This window comes from Dipodomys ordii, unplaced genomic scaffold, assembly GCF_000151885.1.
Source record: "Dipodomys ordii isolate 6190 unplaced genomic scaffold, Dord_2.0 Scaffold60, whole genome shotgun sequence".
NCBI lineage: Eukaryota > Metazoa > Chordata > Mammalia > Rodentia > Heteromyidae > Dipodomys > Dipodomys ordii.
In genome coordinates, this window is record NW_012267276.1 from 7,982,752 (window position 1) to 7,997,094 (window position 14,343).

Sequence of the window (14,343 nt, forward strand, 5' to 3'; positions counted from 1 at the left end):
AAATTCACTTTAGTCATGATGTAACTCAAGCAAATTAAAAAAAGTAGGAATTTTGACTTTTCTTTTTCTTTTTAAAATGAAGGATATCATGGAATTTAGAAATAGAGTGAAAATGTCAACTCCTAGTATGTATGTTCAAGGCTGTTTGGGAAAGTCACTTAAGTCTTTTTGCTTTTTGTAGTGGCAGTTGTGGGGCTTGAACTCAGGGTTGGGTTGTTTTCTCTAGGCTATTTTGCTGAAGGCTAGCATTCTACCACCTGAGCCATAGCTCCACTTTGGGCTTTTTTGAAAAAGTAGTTTATTGGAGTTAACAGTCTCACGGTGATCTTTCTTGCCCAGGCCAGCTTCAAATTAAAATCCTCAGGTCAGCCTCCTGAGTAGCTAGGATTACAAGCATGATCCACCAGCAAAAGAGTGTTGTCCATTGATGGGTTATAAAAGAAGAAGAAAGGTTGTAAAATGAGACTCAAAAGAAGAGTGAGTAAGAAGACGAAGGAGAAAACAGTTGTTACCTTCCCGGGTGGCAAATCAAGTCTGTTACAAATTATTTATGAAGAAAAAATAGAATATCATGCCGGGTGCCAAAGTCTCACACTGGTAATCCTACCTCCTCAGGAGGCTGAGATCTGAGGATCACAGTTTGAAGCCAGCTAGAGAACAGTCCCTGTAAGACTCTTATCTCCAAATAACTAGTCAAAAACCAGAAGTGGGGCTGTGGCTCAAAGTGGTAGGTTGCTAGCCTTGAGCAAAAGATCTCAAGGACAGCCCCCAAACCTTGAGTTCAAGTCCCACAGCCAATGAAATAAATAATCTATAAAATACAATGGGTGACTAGAAAAGGGAAAAAATATAACAAAAGATTATGTAATTCTGAATTTGCTGTTGTTGATTTGCCAGTCTTGAGCTTGAACTCAGGGCCTGGGCACTGTCTCTGAATTTTTTTGTTCAAGGCTAGCACTTTACCACTCGAGCCACAGCTCCACTTTCAGCTTTTTGATGGCTAATTGGAGAGAAGAGTCTCAAGGCTGGCTTAGAACCTCAATCCCTAGAACTCAGCTCCTTGAGTAACTAGGATTACAGGTGTGAGCTACTGGCGCCCAGCTTCACTTGGAAGTTTAACCTCCAACTCAGGCTGATTCTGTGGACTCCATTCTGAACAGAGAAATTTTATCCAGAGCCTTTGTCGGCATATCTATCTGATTAGCATCAGAGTGCCTCTTTACCTTTATCACAGCTTTCTTTACAAATTCTGCGAAGCTAGAAGGATCAAAAGAAGAAAATAGGAGAAGGGTAAAACACAAATGAGCAATTTCAATGGCTTTACTTTTTGAGCTCTGGAAAGCTTATCTTCTCTGAGAACAGGTTACAAACTTCAACCCTGAAGAGAGGAAAATTAAAATGGAGACAGCCTTTTCCTCAAGAAGTCCTGGATTTGAGGTGAATAACTTGTCAAAGAATACAAGATAAGATGCAGACCAAACACAGCAAAACTATGCAGAAAATCAGTGGATGGGACCTTTGTTATCTGCCCTCCATTACCTGATGTATATTTGCTACATGATCACCTCTTTTTTTTTTGGTGCCAGTCCTGGGGCTTGAACTCAGGGCCTGGATTCTTGTCCCTGAATTTTGTACTCAAGGCTATAGCTCTGCCACTTTGAGCCACAGCACCATTTCTGGCTTTTTGGTAGTTTATTGGAGATAAGAGTCTTCATGGATTTTCCTGACTGGGCTGGCTTCAAATTGCAATCCTCAGATCTCAGCCTCCTAACTAGCTAGGATTATAGGTGTAAGCTACAGGAACAATCACCTTTTCCTCCATCACCTCTCCTATCGCCTGGTTTTGGCAGCTGGAAATGAGAGTTCTGCTATTTAGAGTTGTTTAACTAGAGGCATCCATATTTAAGGACAACGGGTACAGAGGATGAGGAAATGGCATAATCAGGAGAAATGGAACACCACAAGCCCCTAAAATTGACCCCTGGAGGTCACCTGAAGGTGATTATGTTTCTCTTCTTCATGACTGGCTGGGATATTAAGCAGAAAAGGAGATGATTCTTAGAAATCTCCTACTGGGAAAAAGTTACTTTACACTCTACCACCATTCTATGAAAAGACCTCCCACTCAAAAGCCTACCCAGACTCAGGGTGTCCCATCCCCCGTAGAGCTCCCTGCTTAGTAATGAGTGAAGAAAGATGCAATATCATTTGACATTTGGGAAAAGTTTACATTAAAGAGAGATCAACCCAATTAGATCAAGGGCAAAAAGGAAAATAAAAATACTTTAAAGCCATTAGACTCCTATCTCCATTAAACTCCACAGAAGAGACACTGTGGTTCAAATGGCAGAGTGTTAGCCTTGAGTTCAAAGAGGCTCAAGGATACCACCCAGGCCCTGAGTTCAAGCCCTAGGACAAACAACAAACAAACACAAAAACCAAAAAGCTTTTAAATAGTCAGGTACAAGTGGCTCACACCTGTAATCCTAGTTACTCAGGAGGTTGAGATCTGAAGATCCCAGTTTAAAGCCAGCCCAAGCAGGAAAGTCCATGAGATTTTTATCCCTAATTAACCGCCAAAAAAGAAAAAGCCAGAAGTGGAGTTCTGGCTCAAGTGGTAGAGTGCTAACCTTGAACAAAAAGAAGGTCAGGGATAGATCCTTGGCCCTGAGTTCAAGTCCCAGGACCAGCAATAACAAACAAAAAACTTTTAATTGTATGTGTGTGTGTGCACGCGCACACACATGCACTTAGAACTGGGGCTTGAACTCAGGCCCACTCACTCTTGCTTAGCTTTTTCCTCTCAAGGCTAGCACTCTATCACTTGAGCCACAGCTCAACTTCTAGTTTTTGCTGATTAATTGAAAATAAGAGTCTCTTTGATGGTTTCTGGAAATGACATACTTTCATATATTAGTAGTAGTAATCTCAACCATTTGTCATTTCTTTATGAAAGATCTGTTACTTCTTATCTTAGCTTTATGAGATACACCGTGCATTCAATAATCACCTTATACACCTTATGCATGTCCTCCTGTCTAGCTGTTCTTTGGACGTCATTCCCCCTCTCTCCCTCCCTCTTTGCTTCTCTCACCAGACCCAGTGACTACCATTTTCTTCTCAGCTTTTAGAAAACAGAAGTTGGATATCCTCTATGAGTTAGATGATTCTCATAATAAACATATTTTTCATTTTGTTTTATTTAGTTTTCTTCCTTTAAACTGTATTTTTGTGTCCTTTCTTTCTTGGCACTAGAGATTAAACCCATGACATTGCACTTGCTAGGTAAATGCTTTGCCACTGAACTCCATCCCAGCCCTAGCCATAAGCATGTCAAATTATACTTTGCTTGTCCTATGACTTCCTCTGGTCTCCTACAAAACTCTGTAGAGACATAGCTTCATTTAAACATTAAACAAATATCAAAGCATTAACTGTGACTTGGTTACAAAGCATCCATCCCATTCTTATTGTACTTTTAAAAGTTTTGACCAATAAACCTGGGTGTTGATTACTCACACCTGTAATTCTGCCCCCCAGGATGCTGAGATCTGAGGATAGCAGTTCAAAGTCAGCCTAGCCAGACAAGTCAAAGAGACTCTTATCTCCAATTATTCAATAAAAAGTCTGAAGTGGAGTTGTGGCTCAAGTGGTAGAATGCTAAACTTGGAAAAAAGTTCTTAGGGACAGTGCCTAGGTCCTGGTGTTCAACACCAGTGCCAGCACAAAATAAAAAAATTCAGCTTGAAAGTTGATACATTCTCTGAAATAATCTCCCACAATCTGTATTTGCTATGGAACATAATTTCACTGTTTCTCAATCAGTTATGCATTTGGCAGCTCAATTTGCAATCTTGGAGCTTAAAACATTATGGAAATGAAAGTAAATAAGGCTAAAAAGAATTTTCTGTGCAATGAATTTATTTATGGTTTTTCTGAAACCAGAAAGGTTAAGTCTTGACTACAGTTTCAGCTGTTCATTTCTGTTTCACTGGTTCCAGAATGTTCTTTGACTATCCTTGATAATATACACTAATGAATATGAATATGATTTTTCCCCTTAGGGTTTACATAACATTTTACTCTTTGGTTTATTAGTTCTTCATTTTTATATATAAATCTTGAGTTTTCTATGCTTACTTGGAGGAAGTAACACATTAAATAGGGTGTGAATAAACATTTTGTTTTATTGCCTGCTTATTATTGTGTGGCATCCATCTGAGATTCAACATGAATTTCAAACTAAGCAGTGACTCTCAGACTGAACAATTAAAGCCTATTTTCCAAGGGTCTTACTTTCATCTGTCTATATTGAATACCATCAAATGAATGCATTCATGCTTGTAGATAATGTGTCTTTATCATCTCAGTAAAAAATACACTCAATGTTCCAAGTGAGTAACACTAGAAATCAGTCGCACCCACAAAAATCATCGTATTACTTTCTTAATAATTTTGTTGACTTCCAAAAATTGTTGAACCAGCACCCTCAGGAAAAAGGGAAATATAGGCCATAATTCATTTATTTTATATATTACTCACTATTTGTATATACGTGCGTGTGTTTCTGTGTGTGTGTGTGTGTGTGTGTGTGTGTGTGTATTACAGGTACCAGGGTTTGAATTAGGGGCCTCAGCTCTTGCTATGGCTGACACTTTCAGCTTTGCTGATTTTGGTAATGGAGTGATGAGAAGACAGACAAAGAGACAAAGAGTGACAGGCAAAAAGAGACAGAGTGTAGGACAAAGAAACCAGAGATAGAAAAAGAGACAGATGAGAGACAGAGGGACAGAGGGAAACAGAGACAAACAGAGAGACACAGAAAGACAGTGAAAGAAAGACAGAGAGATAGTCATTGACAAAGAGATGCAACAGAAAGAAAGGTGGATTTTTTACCCTTAATTAGTGGCTTCTGGAAACCTCTTACACACTCAGAGTATGCTTTACTAATTTCATAGGCATTCACTTCAATCTGATCATTTACAGTCAATATTAACTGTCCAAATAAAGCATTAATAAACAACTAACAGGAGAAACAAGTTCTATGCAGAAAGCTGCTACAGAAGAAATGCATGAGTTTTACTAGTCAATCTTCCAATACCAGGATGATAAATCTTTGAGTATTTATCACTGGTACCTGCTATGAATCGTGACTTTTTTGTTATCCCACACATTGTGAGTGCAAGGCTGGAATTCACCTTTGGTAGTGAGTGCCGCAGCCCATGCCCTGGCTGCGGTGTGGGCCAGGGGATCTCTTCCGTGTTAGAGCTCTTGGGAACCATTTCAAGTGCTCTCACTCTCTCAAACCCTCTCTATAATGCAAGGATTGCCTTTTTCCATTTTTGTTCCTTGAAGGATGAATTCAAAGTAAGATTTAGCCAGTGGATTCATATAAAAAAAGACATAATTTGAACTAGTCATAACAGAATTTAAAGGAGGCACTTACCTTCCACTTATCCAACAGGCAGCATTCAGGTGAGTAACATTCAGGGTATTCAGGAGGCTGAGATTTGAGGGTCACAGTTCAAAGCTAGCCTGGGGAAGGACAGTCTATAAGACTCCTATCTTCAATTAACTACCCAAAAGCCAAAAGTGGAGCTGTGGTTCAACTAGTAGAGCATTAGCCTTGTGTAAAAAAAGTTTTTAGGCCCTGAATCAAGCACCAGCACCAGCACAAAAAATAATTAATTACTTTATGATTGTGTAATACTGGAGACTGAAAGCATGGGGCCAGGGCAAGTCTGTATACCAGAGAAACACCTATCAGTTATGATGACCATTTTATATATATATATATATATATAATATGATATATTACTATATAATACATATAATATATAACATATGCATTATTTTATACAGATATATAAGTGCACATAAATAAGATATACATATATGTATAAATACATAATATATATGAATAAATAACACAAATATATATTATATTTGCATGTACACACATATGCATATGTACATATGTATCCATGCATGTACATAGGTATACGTACATATCTGCACATGCATGTATATGTATATGTATATGTATAAACACACATACACACATATATATATATAAACGCTCCTTGTGATTTTTAAAAATTTTATTGTAAAGGTGATATACAGAGGGGGTACAGTTGAATAAGTCAGGAAATGAGTACATTTCCATTTGAACAGCATCAACCCCCTCCCTTGTTACCTCTTAGTTCTTCCCTCCCATCTTCCCCCCCCACAAGTTGTATAGTTAATTTCCAACATAGTGAATGTCACTGCCCAATTGGTTCACCCTTTTTCCCACCGTTTTTATGCTTCTCCCCACTCCCCAGATCAGATAGACTTATATGCAAGAAGGGTACAGAAATCAAAAAGAGCAACAAAAGGGAAAAAACCAAAACAAAAAACCACAAATAATACAATAAAAATAAACCTCTTGTTTCCATTTCTTGGAGTCCATTTTGATAAGTATCATTTTACATGATCATATGGAGGTACCTATTGAGTATTTGTAATCCTCTCCTAAAGATATCCCCCTTTGGTCTCACTGTGTGAATGTTTATAGCGCTGTCTATTGGTCATGTCCAAGAGTAATTATTTGTCTTTTACCATCCATTGTGTTTACTTGTAGATTTATAGACACATTCTAATTATTACAAATGAGAAAAACCATGAGGCCTATTTCTTCAGGTTTGGCTTGCTTTGCTTAATATAATTTTTCCAAGTCTTTCTATTTCCTTACAAATGGGGCAATGCCATTATTTCTGATGGAAGCATAGAATTCCATTTGTCCACTGAGGGACATCTGGGTTGGTTCCATATCTTAGCTATGGTAAACAATGCATTAGTGTGTGGTCTTCTACTGATTAAATACTAATAAATAGCATTACAATTCTGTGATAGGCTGAAAGTTTTCCACTCCATGAATACTGGAGCCCAATTTTAAATGGATTTAAAAGCTATTATTTAACATGTGTTGGGTTTCAGGGACTTCATGAACAGATCTTTTGTATTATCCAGCTTTTTGTCGCTGCAAGGTAATACCTGAAACAGGTAACTTTGTAAAGAAAAGAGGCTTTCAAAACTGAAGAAGTCACCTTCCTTCGCTCAGTTCAGGCAAGGACTCTCCTCACCATTTCATATTGTGCGGGATTGCGAGGAGAGGACCACGTGCTAGAGTGAACCACAGACATAAAGCAAGGGAGACTCAGGAATCAGATGCAGGACTTTATCCCAACTTCCTCCTGGGCACTGCCGGCAGGTCCCACCCAAACAGCTTTAATTTTTTTTGATAGTAGTGCCTTCAGTGCCCCCAAGAACTACAGAAATCAGTTTTAAGAAATAGATCTCAACTGAGGAGTCTAGCAAAGATATGCCTTATTTTACAGAAAAAAAATAAGCAAATTCTGTTTTAACGGTCTCCACTCATCTTTACAGTGTTGACAACAGAATTTCCCCTATTAATACGGAGAGGCAAAATGCATCACTCACAATTCATTAGAAGGCTCAAACATTTAAACATTATCAACAACTGCTGAAAGAAAATGCATCCCATTGAATTGTAATTTCATGTCATTTTTAGACTCCATCTCTCCAAGGTTCTGCATGAAGAACCACGACAAGAACCACAGGGCCACGTGTCACGCAGGTCCTTTCGGATACCGCTCAGAATAGTTAAGAATTCTGGGAAGTTCACAGCAGTTCATAAGTGGTCTAAAAACCTTATCCAAGCAGTTGTGGTTCCTGTTTGAATTGTAGCCTGGATTATTAAGACCTCAAACCACAAAGCCTCCTGGGAAATCCTGCATATGCATTGTTCTCACTGGAAAGAGCTGAATGAGAGAGAAGCAGGAGGGTTGTGCTTCAGTTGTCTTCGAAACATTAAAAATCGTGGTGGTCCATTCCCCCTCAGATGTGTGTCCATAACCCTTTAAGGGCAATGCAAATTATCGTTGTGGATTTGGGGAGAATCTACCCCTGAGTAAGCAAATTAAGAAATGCCAAGAACAACTAAATTTCTTTGCTTCCCCCCAAAATTGGCTTACACAATAGTTACTTTGGAAAATATTTTATGAGATAGGTCAAGAAAATCTATTCTGTGATAGAATTTCTATGACTAATTTGCAGGAGAAACCTGAAAGAATACTTCCAGCTGTAATTATTTTCTGGGTTGCTAATTTGCATTTGGAAAAGCCATTGTTTGTATTCTTCTAAAAGTAAATATATGTCATACTTCCAAGGAGCCCAATGGGAACATTTTAAATTTGCTAATGGCATGGCTTGTAAAACAACCTTTTAGAATAATTGTGTTTTACACGCAGATTTAAATCACTGTGAGAAGGGTGAGTTCTAGAATGTTCCTCAGGATGTACATATTTGATAGACAATATCCATTTAGCAGAAGAGGGATAGGGAGGAAAGTTGGCTAAGGAGTTATTATTTTTGAGGAAGTGGGTAGGGAGCTCTGCCAAAAATAATCCACACTCTATCCAAACCACAAAGGTTTACTAAACAGAAATTTCAATCACAAGGCAAACAGGATGTTCATTTGGGACACATTTCTTTTTGGACACATACTTTTAATACCACATGAAAGCTGCACCATCCAGATGTGAAAGCAATAAAATTTAAGCAACAACAAAACCAAACAATAAAGTAAGAAGTCAAAGTGGATGAGAGCCTTCCTCAGGGAGCATCCTTAGGGAAGCCATTGGATGCCAGGCAGAACAATGTGAGAAGCAAGCCCGCGATCTGGTTTCAAAAAACTTAGCATTGGCAGCCCCTGCTCTCTGAATTTTTTCAATTATCTATTTTCAGCCAAAGTGGAAACTTATTAAAGCCAGAACTTTAATATCAGATCAGCTGCAGGAAGGAAAACAGAGAGGGGGGATGGTTAGTACAGATTGTACTCTGGAAATGAATAACAAATCCTCCAAGGAATTTAAGGCTAGTCATCTTATCACAAACCCAGCATGATAATGTCGTCATAACACAGAACGTTTCAGAATTGGAAAGTAAAAAAAAAGTCTTTGTTAAGAAGGAAGAAAGCTAGGATATGATATGGTAACATAAAACTGTGAAGTTTCCTATACAGCGTCATTTTTAAGATATGGAAGAGAAACAAAGTCAAGCTTAGAAGTCTCACCTCCAAAAACAATAGCCAATGACAAGATAGAATTGTTCCTGTGACCACAGTGCTATTGTCTCTCCTATTGGTAACAACGGTGCTCCATGCATTTGTACTGATGTTGGAGACTCCCAGCTCAGGACAGTAAGAGCAAGGCTGGAGGTAAGAAGTCCATCATGGCTACCTCCAAAGAGCCAGGTGCCCCTGCCACTGTGTTTGGGACACTGCTCACCTTTTAATCAAAATCTTTCTTTAGCTATGGCAGGGTAAATACTTCTTTCATTGAGCTGTACTTGGAGCATGTCAAATTCTCCAAAAGCCAGAAACGCCCTTCATAGATATCTGGCTATAAATATCTGCTACCTTGCTCTCAGTAATTACTCTAGGTAAAATCTTACCTTAAATTTGCCAGATAAACATACCTCTGTATTATGCCTTATATTCCACTTATATAAAACAGTCTCGGAATAAGAAAGAGTTAACCCTTCAAATTTCCCATCAGAATTGATTATTTTATTCTCTTATTTCCCAAGATGGCCTTTGGAGTAGAAAGTGATGCATTTGTGGTAGACATAGACAAAAGTAACCACAAGGCCTTCTTCTCCCCCTTCTCTTTCTCTTATGTTTGTGTCTCTCTATGTCTGTGTCTCTCTTTGTGTCTGTGTGTATCTCTGTCTCCATCTCTCTGTGTCTCTCTGTATCTATGTGTATTTCTCTGTCTTTCTGTGTCTCTGTGTCTCTCTCTCTTTTTCTCTGTCTTTGTCCCCTATCTCTCTGTCTCTGTGTCTCTCTGTCTCTCTCTCTGTGTCTCTGTGTGTGTCTAGTTCAGTGTCTCTGTTTGTCCCTATCTTTCTGTATCTCTGTGTCTCTGTGTCTGTCCCTCTTTCCCTTCCTTCTCTCCCTCCTTCCCCCCTTCCTCTCTCCCTTTCTCTCCCTCCTCTCTCTCATCCAGAAGAGGGAGCCTGGGCTGGTCTTTGATGTATAAGGAACTCCAATGTGTGCCTTTTCCCAAAGAGTCAGACAGAAGTGATTCCAGCCCTGCCCGATGGTGTCATTTCTTCTACTCAGCAGAGTGCATCACCCTGATGACTGCATGCCACAGAGAACTTCACCCACCCTTGGCCTCACAGGGCCACAGAGACTTTCTTCATGGCATGGCCTGACTTTATCTGTGGTAAGAAAAATAAATAAATCAAAAGTTTCTATCATCATGTCTCGTGCCAGGAGGCTGAGATCTGAGGATGTGAGGTTTAAGCCAGCCCAGCAGGAAAGTCCATTAGCCTCTTTATTTCCAATTAACCACCAAAATGCCAGAAGTAGAGCTGTTACTTAAATGGTAGAGCTCCAGATTAAAATAAGAAAAGAAATAAAGCAAAACAACAACAACAAAAAAAAACCCTCAGAGACAGCAATCAGTTACTGAGTTCAAGACCCAGAACTGTTAACAAACAAATTTACAAAGGTAAGTGCTACATCATTAGAGCAAATGAATTTTAGACTTTTTTCCCTTCAACTAAGCCTAGCTTTCAAAAGTTTGATCTCTCTGTAGTTACATATTTTATTCTTAAGATAACAGCTGAATAATTGCTGTTTCTGACTCAAGGCAGTGTCCAGCTTCAAGCCCAGCCTCCTAAGGACAAGCAGAAAGTTCCATCAGATGAGAAGAGATGCAGAAGAGGAAAGGAACATCCATCTCTTTTGAAAATACGGCTATAATTGTACCTGAGAGACTTGTTATGCTTTTATACCAAAGAGAAAAAAGGAAGAGGCCAAAGTCATACACCCAAGAGACCTAGAGTGGATTGCTTATGGCTCAGGTGTAGTAGCAATGCAGAAACAAGACGGGAGAGTTGTCTAAAGACACAGCCCTAACAGAGAAACATGAAAGGGGGGGCCAGACGTGTAGACTTATACACCACTAAGATCCTGTCTCCCTGTGATTCAAAATGCTCATATTCTGCTTTTGTGTGTGTGTGTGTGCGTGTGTGTGTGTGAGTGTGTTTGCATTTTATATTAGCTGGGTGCTGGTGGCTCATGCCTGTAATCCTACCTACTCAGGAGGCTGAGATCTGAGAACAGCAGTTCAAAGACAATTTGGGACAGGACAGTTCATGAGTCTTATCTCCAATGAACCACCAAATAGCCAGTAGTGTTTCAAGTAATAAGGTACCACCTTTGAACAACAACAAAAAATGCTCAAGGACAACACCCAGGCCCCAAGTTCAATCCCCAGTATGGGCTCAAAATCAGACAACCAATCGATCAACCGATCGATTAGCAAACAAATAATAAAAATAATATATAGCAGTTATGCTACAGTATAGGATTCCTGTCCTTCTCAACCAATCTCGAAGAATTGAGAGGCTAGAAGATTGAGTATGAATGAGAGATAAAGAGAAAAATGAGAGAGAGAAAGAGAAAGAGAGGGGGGCGAGATCCAGTCTCCATTTGGCAATGTCAGCTCAGCGGGCCTTGTTATCCCACATGAGGTTTGACCAGATGATAAAGTCAATACTTAGGAGCAAAAAGGAGAAGTTTAACAAAAAGAAGTTTATTATAGAAGGGAAAAGAACAAGCTTCTCCGAGGAGCTCTAAAGGTGGGTGACCATGGATGGGATCCTTGGTCCCCTCCCCACTCATCCACTGCCCCATTGGTATCCAGATGATGACCTTCGGGCTGATCTATAGCTGCCATCTTTCCCTAAGCTGCCTATTCACTTGTGTGTGTGTGTGTGTGTGTGTGTGTGTGTGTGTGTGTGTGTGTGTCTGTCTGTCTGTCTGTCTGTCTGTCTGTCTCTGTCTGTCTTGGGGCTTGAACTCAGAATCTGAGCACTATCCCTGAATTTTATGCTCAAGGCTAGTGCTCTACCACTTGAGTTACAGCTCTACTTTTGGCTTTTTGCTGATTAATTGAAGATAAGAGTTCTCATGGAGTTTTCTGCCCTGGCTGGCTTTGAACTCTGATCTTCAGATCTCAGTCTGTGAAGTAGCTAGGATTATAGCAGTGAACCACTATGCCTGTGGTCTCTGTTGTTTTCTTTTTAAAGGACATGGTTCTGGGATGGATTGGGGAATGTCTATTCTGGTTAAATAGACTTTATTACTTGTGATTGAATAAATCAAGACATAGCATTTGAAATGAAAGCAAAATATAAATTAAGGGTGTTAGGCAAGATGACAGCAAATGATTTAAAGTATGTATGTATGTGTGTATATATGTATGTATGTATTTGTACAGATACTGGAGTTTGAACTCAGGGCCTGGGTACTCTCTCTGAGCTCTTTAGCTTAAAGCTGGTGCTCTACCACTTGAGCTACTTGAGCCCACAGTTCCACTTTGGCTTTTTTGCTGGTTAATTGGAAATGAGAATCTCAGAGACTATTCTACTCTAGCTGACTTTGAGCCTCTATCTTCAGATCTCAGCCTCTTGAGTTGCTAGAATCACAGGTGTAGGCCACTGGGCCCAGCTTAATTGTTTTTTGTTTCTTTTATGTCTCCTTCCATGAGTTTCTTTGATTGTGCTGTACAGATGGAATATGGTGACCAGATTTGAGATTATTAGTTCATTCAATAGGAAATCTGCATTCTTGTTTCACACAGGCCATGTGTCTGCTCTCAGGAATGTTTAAATAATAACAATAGCCCAAGTACAGAGCAGCTTACAATAGGAAATGAAAATCACCAGAGAGCTGTGGGACACTTGCAAAGGACAAGCCAGGCACAATGTAATTAAGTCATTGGAATTTGTGGTTTAGGCCACCAAGGCTAAAAATATGCCTCCTGATTAAGTGCTTATGATTTTTTAAAAATCAAAAATCCTGGCACATGGCACCAGATGACCAGAGCACCCTTTACAGCTTGGGCTGATCTCATGAGTCTCACAATTAGGCTCTGTTTCTGGGCTGAGGCAGAAATAAAGGAGGATGACATTGCTTTCTGGGTCAAAGGAGAGAGGAATCCTTTTTGTCTTCCACTTAGGAACACATTCTTCAGTTCACTTATTTGTTTATTTTTTAAAACCTTTTATTTTAATTTTTAAATATGTTTTTTATTGTAAAAATATTGTACAAAGGGGTTACAGTTACATGAGCAAGGTAATGAGTACATTTCCTATCAAGCATTGTTGCCTCCTCCTTTGTTTTTCTCCTACCATCCCTTCCCTCCCACCTCAACAACTACACCCCCATCACCACACACACACACACACACAGGTGCGCGCCTAAATTGTAAAGTTCTTTTTTCAACATAGTGTCTTGTACATCTCATTGTTACAATGGGTCAACATGTATCCCTATTTAAACATTTTGTTTTTTCCCTTTCCTTCCCCAAATTAGACTGGCATCAAATACAGTGAAAACAGGAGTTATACTGTGGGACAGAAACATACAAAGCAACAAAAAAATCAGAGGGTACATTATAAATACATTCAAAACAATAGCAAGAAAGAAAAAACCACCCACTGCAACAATGAGAGGTACAAGTCGTTATGTCGAAAATGGACTTCACAACTTTGGTGGGGGGGAGGAATGTTGGGTGAGGGAGTTGGGGAGGATGGGATGGGAAGGGGAAACAAAGGAGGAGGCTACAATGCTTGATAAGAAATGTACTCAGTATCTTGCCCATGTAATTGTAACCCCTCTGTACAGTATTTTCACAATTAAAAAAAAAACCACTTGTATCCTTATCTTGGGGTTCATTGTGCTTAACATCATCTTATATTGTCATATGTACATTGCTTTTGATCTTTTCTGCTTGTCCTAGACATATACTAGTTAATGCAAATAAAGGAAACCATTGGACCTATGTTTCTTTGGGCCTGGCTTACTTCACTTAATATAATTTTTTCCAAGTCTGCCATTTCCTAACAAATGGGAAGATGTCATTCTTTCTAATGGAGGCATAGAATTCTATTGCATATGTATACACACACACACACACACACACACACACACACACACGACATTTTCTTGATCTATTCATCTACTGAGGGGCATCTGGGTTGGTCCCATATCTTAGCTATAGTAAATAATGCTGCAATAAACATAGTTGTGCTGATAGCTTTAGTATGGCCTTGTTGTGCCCCAAAGTGGGATTGCTGGGTCATAGGGGAGCTCTATGTGCTTTCCAAAGTGGTTGAATAAGTTTACACTCCCACCAACAAGGCAGTAGGGTTCCCTTCTGGCCACATCCCCTCAGCATCTGTTGTTATTAGAGTTATAGATTA